A 15,559-nucleotide genomic window follows, 5' to 3' on the forward strand; every position below is an offset into this window, starting at 1 on the left:
TCCTATATGTAGAAGTTGATATTATTCAATTGTATGGAAAAAAGCTAAGAAAACGGAATTGAGTTATTTTGCCATTAAAGTCATTGACATATAATAAAGAATATTTTGTGAGCATTTCAACTTTCATAAAAATCCCAGGAATATTATGAGGAATATTTCTTCACTGTCACTATCAGTCATATTCTCATGTGAGATTAATTATCTATGTTCTTTTTTTTTTCAAGATTTATTTATTTATGCATACAGAACTGGGGTACAAGCAGAGGTGTAGGGCAGTGAGAGGCTTCACCAGAAACAGAGTGGGGAGCAGGACAGGCAGATTGACTAGGTACACTGATGAGGGAAACAGCGAGACAGGAGAGGTCTGTTGTACCATGTGGGTCAGCTTCAGGGCTGAGGATCGAACTGGCACTGAAGTGTCTGTGGCTAGTTTGCAGTGTTGCATCCTAACTCATTGCACCACTGGGGAGGGCCCTGTATCTGTGTTCTTAATGAAAATCATTGACAAAGTCTGAGATTCTACTCAGAAAGTCAGGAGACATGTCAAATGTTGCAATGTTCAGTGATAGGAAAGGACTTCATACATCTTAGGAAATGATGCTGTCTGTTTGAATATATGTCCCAGGACCTCAAGCTCTGTTTTATGAGGTAATCTACTCCTGAAGTCAAGGAAATGCAACTTAAAAAGAATGAGTTTTGCTGTGATCCTCTAAATCTACAAGAAAAATGTCCTCATAATTAATGAGCTGTCTAAGCTATTTTTAGCTGAGAAAAGATTACAGCAACCCAGAGCAATTAATCAATGCTATGGATGCATCCAGATCTGATTTACTTTTAAGGTTCCAATTAAGCTCGGTGTAGTTAGGGGGAGGCTATTGAGGCATAACATTAAATATAATCCAAATAACTTTGATCATCTTTTTGCTTATTTTTAAGCATTTTATGTTGACAATAGGACATAGGAATCACCTTCGTTTTCACAAGGATACAAAAAGTCATAGTAAACAAAAGCAAATTGTGTTATTAGGTTTTTTGCTTGTTTGGATATTTTCCCTAATGTGACAGTGAGAGTTTTGAAAACTCAGCATGAAAATGTGGATAAAGAAATATAATTAAAAGGACAGTGACCTTTTTCCAACCAGTCAGAAAAAATAACAGAATCTGAAATTTTGTTTCCTAGTCTTATAGCAGAATCAGGCCCATTTCACAGCTTCCCATGCACATTTGATACAGCCTGAATCCCATTTTGCTCTATAGGTGAAATGTCAGGTGAACATACATACACAGAAGAAACAAGCTGTAGTCTTAGTTCAAGGGATTTGTCTGAAGATGCAGGGAAAGCATGGCTTCAGAGAGGAAAGCAATGTCAAGAATGGTTTGGATGTGTGTTTTTCCAACGGTCCCAAGAAAAACTGCAATTCCAAAAATGGGAAAAAAACAAAAAAAAAAAAAAATATATGGCAAGTCAAAGGAAGCACTTGGGTGGGTTCTTTTGCTAAGATTCTCCAGGGGCCAGAGGACACATTAGATGAGGAGGAGGCATGGAGTCATGGCTTTGGGCTGTGAATACTTGTCATCAATGAAAAACAAGAGGAAAGTTCCTCCCCCAGAGTTAGAGAACAGCAGCTATGAGCCCCCTATGTATCCACTGGGCCCACCTTTTAGCCAAATCTCTACAGACTGCCAGAGAACCGAATAATATTTAGAAGCCATATATCTTATGGGAGTTTTGCTTTTTTTTTTTAGCCCACATACACAGATTAATGGGTTGTGTTAACTTCTATTCTGCAGAAGTATTTCCTCTACTCTAGTTTCCAGCTTGAAATGAGAGAGTGAAGGGTTGTTGAGCAAGTTAAATTTTCTCACCCTTGAATGTTGTACATTGAAATAAATAGCAACACTTAGGCAAGAGGGCTAAAAGGAATAGGAACCCATTTGTGATTCTGAAACCCAGAGGCAACTCCTGCATGCAAAGGAAAGGTAGAGCTATTTTATTTTAGAAGCTAGTCGACTCTGCTCATTATTTGTCCTTTAAATTATATCTAAATATCTGTGTGTAAACTTTGTATATAGCTTCCATTGAATGAATTCCTAAGTAATTTATTACTAAAAGACCTCTCTGTTGCTTCTTATGAAATCTCAGTGAGTGTGATCAGTGGTACCCAGATATTTCAGCCATTTCTCAGCCTGGCGTTTTTCCTCAGGAAGGATAATCTCACTACCAACATTGCCTCTAATTTTTGCATAATGCAGAACACAAATGAATATGAAATTCTATACATCTTATGTCTAAATGTTTGAAATCAAGGTAGTAAAATGTAAAATGGAACATTCTATATTCTATAAAGACATTAAATTTAAATGGGTACATTTTAATTGATTTTTTTAATTAAAAATAAAATTATCTTTCATGTAAAAATTTGTAAATTTCTGAATATAGTATGATTACCATGCTTCTAATATCATTCAAAGCTAATGTTGTTAGAAGCCTGATGGTCACTTCAAAACATGAAAAAGTAGTGTCCACTTTTTTTTTTTCCAAGTTATTTCTATATTGTACCAACTCAGTAGATTTTTCATGGAGGGGCAAAACCCAACCTTGACCTACGTGGCCCTACAGACCTTCATGTCTTTTTGTTATTGCTAAGGGGGCATTGCAATGAGAAGTAAATATGCATGGCTAAGGTGATTATCACTCTGCATCCAATTAGAATATTCTGACATACTAATCATTTAATGTAAGAGGGAATCTTACATTAAATCTTACATTAAAAAAAAGACTCATTTATCTTCATGAATTTCGAGCAGTGCTCAGTGAGGTTAATTTTTTATTGGAGAGTCTCAAAATAATAAGCTAGGACTTGGATTTTTCGTTGAGTCTGGGGAACAGACAAGTCATTCTTATGTCTTTTTGAATTTAGTCTATACAAGCAGAACAGTCAATTTATTTTTCACAAAACTGTGACATTATTTTATATTATTTTTCTGTATACTTGTAGGTACTTGATAAATAGGTATTCACAAAGATATAGAATTCAGTTGATGTGTCAAGAGTGATTTTCAAACTCAAGTATATAATCAAACTAATGGGCCATCATTTTAAAGTAGTAGGCTTACTGGCCCTTAAAAACTCTAATATTTTTGAACATTATCACCATGATTCCTTTTTATAGTATGTACTTATTCTATAAAGCTATAAAAAATGCACAATTCAGCTATTCAGACTTTCTTTAATTCGAAGGTGTTTATCTATTCTTCAGCAGTAATATTTTACCTGTCTCACACCGAGTTATAATTTAATGCAAGAGGAAGGTAGGACAGCTTGAAAATAAACAGGTTTTTAAATAATAATGTTCGCCTGTTCTATTTTCTTTAAGTTCAAATTGAAGATTTTACTTTTGGGGTATAGTCTGTTTCTTTTATTCTCAGTAGAGAGGCAGAAATCTATTGGCATAATGAAACAAGACAAATATTTGCTGTTTAAGATTAATGCTGATTTAATAGCACTTCCTTTTTCATCATATTTTTATATTATGTAGGTTGAGACACATGGGTTAAAGTAAAGAATCTCTTGGAAAACAAAAATGGAATGTAAAAATCGTCACTGAGTAAAAAATTACTGATGATGAAGAATGTTTTACAAAGTTTTCATTTATTTATTACCATGAGGAGGTGTTAATAAAAACAGGCAAACCGATCAATTTTTCACCACAAATATGTCACTACATATTTATGTCTTTGATACTAAAACAACAAAGTATTGGTTCATTTTTCCCTTGAGTAAATGTGACCACCTCCAAGCCTTCTATAAAATGTGTGTACAAACGTAATTTCACCCAACATGTTTGGGAGTTAGATTTTCTTGACATGATTTATCATGATTTTTTTCATGTGAACCTCATCCTGCTTTCATTTCTTCCCTTGCTCACATCTCTACCTCGAATCGATATAGGATAGAAAGACTCAAGCAACATAACTTTTATTATTTATCCCTCAGAAATAGTTGTGCTAGGATTCAAAAACACCCTTACAGTTCATTAAACATCCTCAGGGACAATTTTGTCAAGGAAATAGAAGAAATGGGTTTTTAAAAAACAAAAAAATGCTCTTAGTAATCACTTCACTTTCAAATATGAAGGATGTTTCCAGGTCATTTCTGGAAACATATTTGTGCTAGTAACCTATTAAGCATATTTGTGCTAGTAACCTATTAAGCTAACATTGGCTTACTACCTTGTGAGTTTCATCCGTGTTGTCACCTATTGTACAGTTTCTTTCTTTTTTAAGGTTGAATAATAGTCCACAGTATGTACACACCACATCTTTTATCCAGTCATCTACTGATGGCCACTAGGTCCATCTTTGATGTTTGTGAATAAAGCAGCAATGAACATGATCATGCAGAGATCTTTGAGATAAAATTTCAAATGCAGATTTTAGATCTGTGCCTAAAGTGAAGCATCTGGATCATATTGTGGCTCTATTGCTCCAATATTTTTGAACAACTTCCATGTTTTGCTATAGCTACAATACCATCTTACATTCCTATGAATAACGTAGAAATAATTATTAGCATATTTAGAATGGAAATTTCAAACAAGGAAAATACTGAAATAGTGAATAATACTGTGTATAGTAACTACCAGACAAGGAATATAAATAATAATTCAAAGATCATCAAAAATTTACCCTTTCAAGGTAAGCAACCCAGGGTACAAATATTTAACATAAAATTGTCTGCTGCTTATATAACCTTGCTCAAAATAAAATAGGTGAGGCATATCTCATGGTATGAGAGGCTAAATAGTAAGGGGTTTCTCTCTTTTTTTTCCAGGAGAAATTTATGACATATTTGGTAACATATAGGTATTGATGCTCCCACTATTGTAACAGATAAGGCATTGATATGGAGAGAGATTAGTACTGATGATCTCTTAAAATATATAAATAAATGTCTTAAAAAATATATATATGCTTTATCTAGATGTTTTGTAGATTGTCATGTTTTCAGATCTGCTACTTTGTTGAAATCAATGTTAAAAATCTGGAGCAACATAATTTTGCAGAATTACTTTCAGTTAGTTAAAAAAAACAAAACTAAGTCACAGAAAGTTTTAGAATATATTCTTATATAATAATCAGTCATTTCACATGAAAATAAGTTTTCTTAATCCTTTCATGGAAAAAATCCAGTAACATAATCTAGAAAAGAAAGATACCCAAATTTATAATATAGAAGTCAGGAGAAAAGAATAGATTTTCTGTTCAATTACATCAATGTAGTGGTTTCAAACACTTGCCAATAAGTTTTGTGTACCTAAGTTTTCATGCCTCTTGTTTAAGAAACACAATGGTCACTTTACTTGAGCCATTCATTCCATATATGTGGCCACCACTCAGATCTGTCAGCCCTTGAAATAACCAACTTCAGAGTCATTACAATCTGACCATATCTGTCATTCTGTCACATCCACACAATATCAGATTCGACCTCAGAGAGACTTCCCAGCTACGATCTGCTTTCATTTCTTTCCCACTTTTGTTTTCTCTTCATCTTTTCGTTTTGATTTCATTGTATAATACTTTTATTCTTTATACTATTAATTAGTTCTATTTTTTTTGACTTGTAATTTAACTACCCAGTAAAATTCTGAATGAATATGATTTTTGATTTGTCTGGACCTGCTTTTGTAAGCATTACTATAGCTCCATGATCTCCCACTGCATTTTCTTAGTAAACTGAATTAATATTCCTATTTTGGGGTCAAGCCCTCTCTGTAGTTCTACAAAGCAAAGATACAATTTTTTCTACTTTTTCCGGAAAAGTTTTATGTGTGTCTTTGTGTGTACACACTACCAACATTTCTTCTTCTCTTCCCTATGACTACAGTGAAATAAGTGGGAGCTCTTCTTGTATTCAATACTAAGTCTAAATTGTGTTCAGAAACTTTGCCCTTCATACCTACTCAGAAATAGAATCTGACATCTATTGCCTGAATATACTGGATCTGAATTTATACTCAGAGAATTGAGTCCTGATAATAACTCTTTTGTTAATGTATTTTTTAAAACAAAGTATTTGGTGTAATAAATATTTTTTAAATTTCAATTCATGCCAAATACTTCAGTTCTGATAAACAGAAGGTCTATGGAAGAAGCTTCACCTGTCAACTTACAATACATCCTCTTTTTATATTTCTAATGCCTTAGGGGCTTTTATTCTAAATTTGTGTGTAAGGAACAATAAATGTCTTTAAAACAGAAAAGTCTAAAAAGGAATCTAAACAAAGATGTTTTCATGGAGATTGATACTGATGTAGATACCGTAGAGACTCTATTTTCTTCTAAAAACTGTTTTCCAAAGCCCAGGGCCAATTTTAGGAAAAAAATTGCTTTTTGAAACATCCTTTAAATGGTATCATGAACAGCCTGGAATGAAATGACTTGCACACATTTGAAATTAAACAGAAAACAAAACCTTGAAATGTGTTTCTTTGAACAGCTTGCCACCTAAAATTTGTCACACTATCACTTTTAATGGGTCACACCCCTAAATTTCCCTTTCTAATATTCTGATCCTTTTCTACATCTTAGTTTGTTGTGGAGAAATGTCTATTTCTTCTGAAATAATGTAGGTTTTTTGTTTCTTTAGACAAAGATAAACAAGGCTATTGAAACACGGCTTTGCTAGTGTGATGCGGTGCAACAGTCAGCCTGCCGGCTTATCTCCACAGCTTGGCTAGTCCTGCTTGAGTTTAAATGAATTACTTTGTGAAAAAAGAGGAGTGGTCTGTCCACCAATGAAGAAAATTCAAAGCTTCTATTTTCAGAATCTGAGCAAAACAGAAGAGTTTACTGAAAAGCAAATCTAAAACATTGTAATACATGATGTCTTGATAAACTGACAACTTGAACAAAGGAGTGTGAGAGAGACGCCTAGTTAAATTTTAAATGATGCAACTAGTTTTACACTTGAAAAACCATTTCTGTTTGTGCACTTGGGTTCGGCAAGCATGGGGACAGGATGGGGAGAAAGATGAGAGGGGCAACCACGTCCTGTTCTAAGTTGTCATCTTTGTTCTTTAAATACGATTTGAATCCTTAAGGTGTATGATTTCTATGCACACGCCTAAATGAGAGAATGAACATCTGCTAGATGAAGACCTTATTCTCTTTGCAAGAGAAAGATACATAAACCATGCATAGGAGAGCGTGAACATTTTAGATCGTGAGAACACAGCTGTCTATTCTACAGTATGTTTGAAAGATCAATGCAGGGGTAGATGATTAGGTGAGTTTTTTTTTTTTTCACCCTATAATGGGGGTTCTTGGGATTACTAATAACCAGATGCAATATTTCATCATCTGTTCAACAGAAACTAGAACATTCCCAACAACACACCGGCAACTATGATTTTCCCAGACTGCACATGACTTATTTATGCTCAGTCAATGTAATGATAATTGACAATTACTTAGAATTGGAGCCCATTTATGTATTTGCTTTTAAATGAAGGAAAGCATTCATCCACTCAAAAAAATGCTCATTGAGATTTTGTATACTTCAACCAAGAATAATCTGTACTGTGTTTAACTAATATTAATATAGGTGAATTATCTATCCTAGAATCATTTACAGTGTGAGACATTTTGATAAAGGAGACTAAAAGTAGAAACTGGTGATGACAGCAAACATAAAAATCTATCATTGGGATAAAAGTTTTAAAATATAATCATTATGTTGACAACAGACATTAAGAATTATGTAGGCGTGTCAATGTAGCACACACCTAGATACTATACAGTAAAATCAACCAAAACACAGTTAAATCTTAGTATAGAAATTTGGAGGCAAGAGATCAACCCTGAAAGAGCATCTCACTTAGAAGAGCGAGGACAGAGATTCGATGGAGTATTAACACAGGTATCAGTGGAATTTTAGCTGCTTTTGGAATATTTATTCAGTGATAGTCTCTGGATGTACTCTTCAAGTCTTAACGGCCAGCCATTGACAATTTGGTTTAGCAAGAAGGAAGGAGATCAAATAAAAATTACAACTGAGAAAGTCCAGACCCATGTGATCATATTTTATAACATTATGCATGTGTATGCATTCAAGTCATCTACACAATGTCTATATCAACTTCTTTCCTATCTCTATTTCCACTCCTACCTTGATTTCAAACTCTATTTTTCTTACATCATCTTACTCTATCATCTCATCCGTGCATCCCTTGCATTTCAATTATTTTTTAAAACAATGGATGTTTAATCCTACTAATAATCAAGTCAAGACTGAGTGCTGTGTGAGTGGGGACCATGCACAAAGCCTCTTGATTAAGACCCTTTCCTTTGTGAACTTGACACATTTCTTAATTTAACTTGTACTTGTTTTCATTGCTTTGGTTTAGTTGGTTGATTTAGTTGTTCCCAAAGGAAAGGAATACTACCCTAGCAGTTAAGCCTATATAATAGTATCATAGCTGCCAGAAGCTTACTTGTTTTTTTTTTACCTCAACATATTTATGGATTTATAGAAACTTGTACAAAAGAGGTTGAACTTACCTTTGACTCTTCTTAATCATGTGTCTGCAGATGTGGGACTGCTTAATCCTTGTTGTCTCTTTTCCACAGTTCATTTTAGCGGTCTGTTTGTGGAAAGTGAACAATACAAAGGGTTTTCAGTATTTATATCACCATACCACATGCATGGTAGACTATCTAAAATACTTTATACTAGCTTAAACATGTTGAGTTATTTTCTTAAGGTTCAAGTCTCTCATAATGCATTTTTAAAAGGACAAAAGAAAAAAATATTATTGAAGACTTTACAGTTTTAAGAAAAGTTTTTTTTTTCTTAGAACATAAATATGCTGTGAGGAATATAGCTTTGCTTGGAAGGAAGACAAAATTGATTTTTACTTCCGATGGGAGTGCATTTCAAAATACCATACAAAATACAAATTTGAACCACTAAATCTGAGACTTTGGATCTAGGATCATAACATTACTGCAAAAATTCTTGTGGTTCTGATGGTTAGAAGTTGGCATTCACAGTTATGGAAACTCTGATCTCCTTCTAATTTTGGAAAGTATGGGTGTGATAGTCTAGTTATACTGAGAAGAATCTTGCCTTTATCAAAGCTTAGGCTTCCAAATATGTGTCTGATATTTTTAAAAATGTGGTAGAAACAAGAACTTAGACCACAGTGGAATAAATAAATTATGTCAGATCTTATAATATATATTGGCAAAGAAGCATTTTACCAATTACATAGTTAAACTGCAAACCTAAGTGTTAGGAGCTAAACCTCCTTTACACAGCAGTGTCTGTAATATTACTCAAGGAGTTAAGGTCAAGAGACTTTACCAGAACACATGTGTGATGCAGAACCTCGATGAAATGACAATTTGCAGTAAAGGCAATGATCACATCCTACCCTTTGCTGAGGTACATTGCGATTACCTGTTGCGTTGAGAGTTACTGGGGTAAGGAAATATCTGCTAGACCTAAATGATCCTAACCATTTTAAATGTGACTTTGCTCTTTCTCTCATCAAGAGATATACATTACTTCTAAGTGGAGGAAAACTAAGGCATCGCAGCCTGTAGCTATATCCCTAAAAATATCCTTAACTATCCCTAAAATAGACCTGTTTTTAAAGGCTAAATGTCAAAATTAATTTTCTTCACCTAGCAGAAGGAAAAAAAAAAGGATTCATATGATGTGTAGAGAACTACCCATCTTTATGAGAAAGTGGACTGGATTATGCATGTCCACAGTAGAATATTAAGAAGTAGAATTCAGAATACTTAGGGAAAAATCTCAGAGCTTACAGTTGAGCTCATCTGTCATGTGACTACTCTTATTCTTTTAAAAATGACTTCTTTTTTAGATGTGGTACATATACACAATGGAATATTATTCAATAACATAATAATAATAATAATAATAATAATAATAATAATAATAATAAACATGTGCCTTTTGCAGCAACATGGATGGAGCTGGAAAAAGATCATGCTTAGTGAAATAAGCCAGAAAGAAAAGGAAACATACCAGATGTTTTCATTCATAGCAGAAGTACGAAGGACCAGGAGAGAAAATAATAATAATATAATAATGAACAACTATATACCAGATACAGTTTAAGGGGTTGAGTGGGGAATGGGATTAAAAATGGTGGGGGGACGGAAGTGCACTGGACTATGTTAATGGCACACGGTGATTTGGGAAGCCCACGGGGATTACCACTGAGATGGAAAAAGATGTAAAAATAAGCTATTCAAAAAATTGCTTCTTTTTAAAGAAAAAGTATTCAATTTGCAGGAAAATTATGCATTCTTTTAATACTAATATTTATATACTAATTATATGTTTCATAAAGCTGAGATTGGATATATAAATATTTCATTTTTCTGTAAACACAGAAGAAGACAGGAAGCCATTAATGTGTGATAATCTGCAACTATAGAAGTCTGTGTTTTTGGATATACAAAAATGTGTATAATCACTTCCCTCATATCCTATTATAGTGATATTTGAAAATATAATATTACATATATATTGCAGTTATTAAGGACTGATAGTGAAGGAAGATAAAGTTTTAGAATAAGAAAACATGGTCATGACTTAACTTGTGAGGCTTTTAGTTTTACATTTCTTAAATATTGATTATATTACTTCACAATATCAATATAAAATTTTTACTCTTGTAGAGTAGTGTCAACCAGAGCCTATAATAGATTATGGGCACCCCATGGAAGATAGTCCATCATGCCTCTAAAGTAGAAGAAATATCAATTTATTAGGGCTGATAAAATTTTAAATATGATTGATAGTAACAATACACTTTTTACATATAAAGTAACAACATGGTGATGCCTGAAGAAAGATATTCAACTGATTTCAATAATTCCCTTCACAATTTAGAACAGGTGTATCAGCCTCAAATGCTCTTGACTGGCAATAAAACATTTAATTTCATATCTACTGTCATCCAAGAGATGCCTCTTTCAGACACACAAGACAGACCTGGTCCTTCATTGATTTTCAACAAAACCATTAAATCTATAGTAAATACTACATTGGTCTGTACATTTCTGAGAAAACTCCAGGAAAAAAACAATCATTCAAGACATTATTTATCCAAAGCTCTTTAAATTATCAATGTAAACAGCAAGTTGTGCCCTTTAGGTATTTGTAAGTTTGGGCTGATAATCCAAATAAAAGCAGCAGGGCTAACAAAACTTCAGAGAAATTTTATAGTAGAGACTAAAACGCTACTAGAAAATAAAGTAGCAATGAATACTTATAGGTGCCAACATTTAGGTATTAAAAAAATGGGATGAGGATCTAATTTGAATCCAGTGAGGTGAGAAATATATTCCGTAGTTGAACTGACAAAATTCACAGACCACATATATTTCAATTTATTTTTTAAATATTTAGGCATGAAATGAATAAGCTTAAGGTTTATTTTTCATTGCTTTTTGGGTCTGTCTGATTATCTGTCAGATAAATGTACTTGGGTGGGTCTTTTAGAGCAAACTGCAGCTTGATAAGAAATAAATGGGCAGTTTCATTATATTCAAATATATTGTCCATACCTAAATACACTTTTAAATGTGGTTAGGAAGTTAACTTCCCGCCCTGCCATAGTATTAGATGAAGTAAGAACCTGTCCAAGCACTATATAAATTTTGTTTCATATAGACATTTTGCTTAATACTTAATGCACCAGTACATTTAATTCAAGATACCCTTCTATGTAAAATAAACTGAACGTCTGATGTTTTAGAGACTTTTATAGATTTCACTGATTTATTTTGTGCTGATATAAGCGAACCAATGCACAGATTCATGATAATAAAAAGTGTGCTGTGAATATAATGCTCCAACATTTCAGTGATTTCAGCTTATAGAAATAAATTCTCCTCTTAGGTGGAGAGCTCACGTTAGAACTGGCAAGATCTCTTTCCAAGCTAGTTTTTTCAACTGTAGCTGCCTGTTAGACGGTACAGGCCACTACCTAAATACCTACCATCTCCTCCAACACGAGGTATTATGTGCCAAGTGTGAACATCCTTGGGAGTATATCTCAAGCATTGGTGTTTTATTTAATGCGCTTCAGGTACAACACTGTTGGGAAAACACCCGAGCATTTCTCTGAAATCACAGCCTTCTCCATCCTCTGCTTTTTCATAGAGCAGTGATTTCCAATGGATGACTATTTGTTCCTCAGAGATCATTAAACAAAGTCTAGAAATAGTTTTGGTAGTCACACTTTGGGAGTTTTGTTAGTTCAGAGGGGACAGAGGTCAATAATTCTGCTATTACCCTACAGTGAACAATCCCACACAAACAGTTATCCTCACACAGAGTCAAAATGTCAAGCTTGAGAAACGCTATAGTCACTAATAACTCATGCCCTAGGAGAGTGAAAACCAAGTCTATGTTTCTGTAATTGCTTTAAATGTATCTACTGTTTTCTAATTCTGCAAACTCTGAGGAACAAGGACTATTTCTTCTCTCTTTTCAACTTCAAATTGCTGCTTTTACTACTGCTCAACGCACTTATTTCCAGTCAGTCTAAATGTGGATGGATAAGGCAGTGAATCAGGCAATTCCTTCCCTCCCCTTCCTCCCTCACTCCTCCCTTTCTTCACTCTTTCCTCTCTACCTTCACTCTTTTTTTGCATATTGAATCCTTTTATGTTGCCCCAACTATTGCACTATTATAATAATAAAACTATGAGAAAGAAACCATCAAACAAACCAACCATGACTTTGGGCACAGAATTCATACTATACTGTTGACCACCTGCTGCTTTAAATCATTATAGTCTTGTACTGGTGACTGAGAAAAACAATACATTTTATAGGAAGGTCCATTGGGCATTACAATAAAAAGTCATCCATCTATGAAATATTTTTTTAAGCATAAGATTGTCAAAAATAGACTAATCACAAACTTGTATTGTTAGGCAGTTTGAGGTAGGAGGTGAGAGAATCTGGTTAGAGAAAAAAAAATAGGAAGGTCATGGCTAGAGAAACTGAGGCCTCATTTGCCTGGTGGGAATGAATTGTGGTCTTTGAATCTTTACAATGAAAATGGTATGAGGAATCATAGAAATGTTGAGGACAGAATTTCATTAAGGGAACAATTTTTATGTTAAAAAAATTATCAGTTCTAAACCATATACCAGAGACATTTTGCGGGGGTGGAGTGGGCAATGGGATCAAAAACGTGGGGTTGGGGAGGGAAGTGCACGGGATTATGGTGATGGCACAAGGGTGACTTGGTGATGGGAAACCCGTGGGGATTACAATTGAGATGGAAAAAAAATGTACAAAATGATGTAAAAATAAACTGTTTTAAAATAATTTTTTAAAAAAATTATCAGTTCTATATAGAAACATCAAAGCATAAATCTAAAGTTATACAATTATCTGAAGTTTTAGTTAACTGGTAGGATTCAAGACAAATGATTATATTTTCTCCATTTTTTTTTCTTTTTCAGGGGAAGGGGTGTTTTAAATTACCTATTATCTAGATATGTATAGTATCCCTATTATAGTTGCATCCCCAAAACTTCAATAATCTCTTGCTTGTTTAAGACAAGATGATTCTAGCTTAAAGGGAAATGTAGATTTGACATCCAAATTATTCAGTAGAAATTCTAGGTCATTGAATTAGAAATTCTAGGAAGCCTCATAGCTTCTGTGAAGGCCAGTAGTTGGGTAAGGCTGAGCCAAGTTCAGGGTAGGCACTGGGACTGCCATGCACTCAATAATCATTAGCCTTAAACCCCATTGGTGCACCAGTTTTAATTGTTGAATCTATGTTATTTATCTACTTGAGCTACAACTTTGTCTTAAGCAGTTCTGTTTTTACATAACCATTTCCTGAACTTGTGTCTGTGCTTTAGACTTGTTTTTTTTTTTTGGGGGGACTGAACTCTTTGCTGAGGCTGAAGACCTATCCTGAACTGTAGTCCGAAAAACAGTACTTGCCAAATCCTTGCTCTTTAAACCACAGCTTCTGGTCTCTAAAGCCTCCAGTTGAGTAGGGCTAGATATATGCAATGATTCATAATAATAAATCCAAGCTCTCCAAGTGAGTGAGTGAGTGCATGCATGAAAACACATTAAAGAAAATACTTGGTAAAGTTGTCAGTAATTCTTGATCCAAAACCAAGTCTTTTCTAGATCATAAGAGGATATGTAAACTTTCATCATTTTGATCCTGAATGCAAAAAACAGAAAGGAAATATTCACAGTGATGCAAGCTGGCTTTGAAATCAGCAAAGCTTGGCTCACACCACTCACCAAATTGGCACATGCATAGGAAATGAGGTTCAAAGCAGCTCACAGTAGGAATGGGAAAAGCAGCTTTTTCTTCTCTGAAAGAATAGATAACAGCATTTCCTGTGGATTTCATATTCATGCCTGCAATTCTAAGCTAAGAATTTGAAGATGAAGGTGGACTACATTAACATTTAATTTATTTATTTTTAGGCAACTATGCTATCTGTAACAAGGACTGATTGATACAACAGTTTCACTTATCTCATGCTTTAAAATTATCTCATGACGTGTCTAGTTTCAATACATGAAGTACTTTTATGCAGACACTCAAAGAAAGTTAAATTAAACCCATGCACTTTAGGGCTCTGGGTGGTTGACTGATAAGATGTCCACTGATGGAGATGATATGGGTCAAAGAAGGATATGAGTTGCTGTTTGGTGCAGGGCAACCCCATCAATTTTTCACTCTTCTGATTTTTTTTTTTTGTCAGAAACATTCAGAGACTTTGACTTCAGTTCAAATCAAAACACATGTTCAATCAAAGCACATGTTCTCAAAGAAAACTATGTGGTCATTAAAACAGTAAACTTCTGGGGCTCCTCATCTACAGAAAAATACACATTTACAGATATAAGTTCCAAGTAGTATTGGAAGAGAAGTAGTTGAGACCTCTGAAGAATCATATGATAATATAAAATTTATCTTTTCAATTTTTGAAATTTTTCTTTGCTTAAAGGTGTCAACCTGTTGACTACCATCCGATAAAGTTATAAATGAATAAAAATGGAATAAAATGTGAGTAGAATTTAGAACAATTGTTTGAAGAGGAATGCCAGCTGTGCAAAGTGATATGTAAATGGAGAAGGCAGATCTTATACTATAGTATTATTATAACTACTGAACATGGAGGGAAGTACTGATGTTTTTCAACACTTTTGTCTTTGGCTTTTCATGTGGTCAATGACATGATCCTGAATGTGGATATTAAATATCAATAAATATTTATGCAGATTACATACTCATCCTCAACTTTCTTGACAACTGCAAATTCAGCCCATAAATTGTTATTATGCTTGCAATTTTGCTTTTTTGTATGAAATAAATATTAACTTCTTAATCAAGCATAGTAAATCTCTCAAAAATGAATTTATGTTAGCCAGAAATATATAACTTTATAAACCATTCTTAATTAATTAAAAAAATTACAATCTCCTAGAAGTTATCAAAATATATCCAGTAATTAGTCA

This window comes from Condylura cristata, unplaced genomic scaffold, assembly GCF_000260355.1.
Source record: "Condylura cristata isolate star-nosed mole 26May11 unplaced genomic scaffold, ConCri1.0 scaffold00018, whole genome shotgun sequence".
Taxonomy (NCBI): Eukaryota; Metazoa; Chordata; class Mammalia; order Eulipotyphla; family Talpidae; genus Condylura; species Condylura cristata.